Source organism: Dama dama, chromosome 29 (genome assembly GCF_033118175.1).
Source record: "Dama dama isolate Ldn47 chromosome 29, ASM3311817v1, whole genome shotgun sequence".
NCBI classification, from domain to species: domain Eukaryota; kingdom Metazoa; phylum Chordata; class Mammalia; order Artiodactyla; family Cervidae; genus Dama; species Dama dama.
Window position 1 is genome coordinate 9,966,364 of NC_083709.1, and position 1,510 is coordinate 9,967,873.

General features: G+C 38.6%; 1 pseudogene; it reads left to right on the plus strand.

Annotated features, from left to right (window-relative positions):
• The first annotated feature begins 283 nt into the window (after positions 1-283).
• LOC133048404 (olfactory receptor 8H1-like) lies at positions 284-1,229 on the plus strand (annotated as a pseudogene).
• Positions 1,230-1,510: the final 281 nt, after the last annotated feature.

A 1,510-nucleotide genomic window follows, 5' to 3' on the forward strand; every position in this document is an offset into this window, starting at 1 on the left:
TAAATGCATTGACTGAATTTAATTTAAAAGAGTGTCAGTCATTCTGATTATTTGATGTAGTAGCTTCTATCATATTATGTTGAAAAGTCAATTCACACCTATTTCTATGTTTGGCAATCAAATTAATATTTTTCTCTTCATACTCTCTATATCCCTCATTATTATCACTTTCTAGAAACTCTAAACTAAGAGAAATACATCACACCATTCACAGAAACACAAAGAGTCAGAGTAATTCCTGCTAAGTATCAACTTTGATTTCTTAACAGAGCATTTGAACACTATGTGCAGAAGGAATATCACACACGTGTCTGATTTCATCCTCATGGGACTGACTGACTCTGAAGAGATCTAGCTGGTCCTCTTCACCCGCTTTCTCCTGATACACCTGATCACTGTGCTGGAGGATGTGAAGATGATACTGATAATCTCCCTGGATTCCTGGCTTCACATACCCATGTATTTTTTCCTCAGTCACTTGTCATTTCTTGACCTCAGCTACTCAAATGTCATCACCCCTAAAACCTTAGACAACTTACTGACTTCCAACAAGTATACCTCATACCTGAATTGCTTCATCCAGATGAATTTTTTTTTATCTTTTTGGTGCCACTGAATGTTTCCTTCTCTCCTCCATGGCCTATGATTGCTGTGCAGCCATCTGCAACCCTCTGCATTGCCCGGTTGTTATGTCCACTAGACACTGCTGCTCCCTAGTCTTTGCATCGTATTTGATTGGCTTTATAGTTTCCTTCCTTACTGTGCTTTGCATGAGAGGACTGTGTTTCTGTGACTCCAATGTAACCTATCACTTTTTCTGTGAAGCACCCCCAATTTTACCCCTGTCGTGTACTGACACAGGGGACATCGAAACCATGATATTCTTTCTGCTGTCTCCACTCTGGTGGCATCTCTTATCACAATCTCAGTGTCCTATGTGTCCATTCTGCCTACTATCCTGAAAATTACTTCCACTTCAGGGAAGCGAAAAGCCTTCTCTACTTGTGCTTCCCATCTCCTGGCAGTCACCATCTTCTTTGGCACTCTGATTGTCATTTACTTAAAACCTAGTAAGCCCTACTCCTTGGGAAAGGATCAAGTGGCTTCTGTTTTTTACAGTTATCATCCCCATGCTGAATCCACTCATACACAGTCTTAGAAACAAGAAAGTGAAAAAGGCTCTCAGTAGAGTCAAGCAGAAGAGAAAGGTCTCCAAGGAATTAAAGTAGCATTGATGATAAATTTTAAGGCCATTTTTTTTTCTTTCCTATAATATATTTCTTTGTTCTTTTTCCAGAAAGTTAATTCCCCTCCCTTTTTTTTTTCTTCTTCTTCTATTGAACCGTCCTCTACTTGCCCAAATATAATCTCAGGGATTTCAGGGAATATGCCTTTATAAATTCACCTTGTAATTGGAAAGCATGAAACATGTTAATATATGTGATTATCAGGGAGACTGATTTGCAAAGTGAAAAAAAAAAAAGCTGTCAGCTTTTAAACTATATCATGC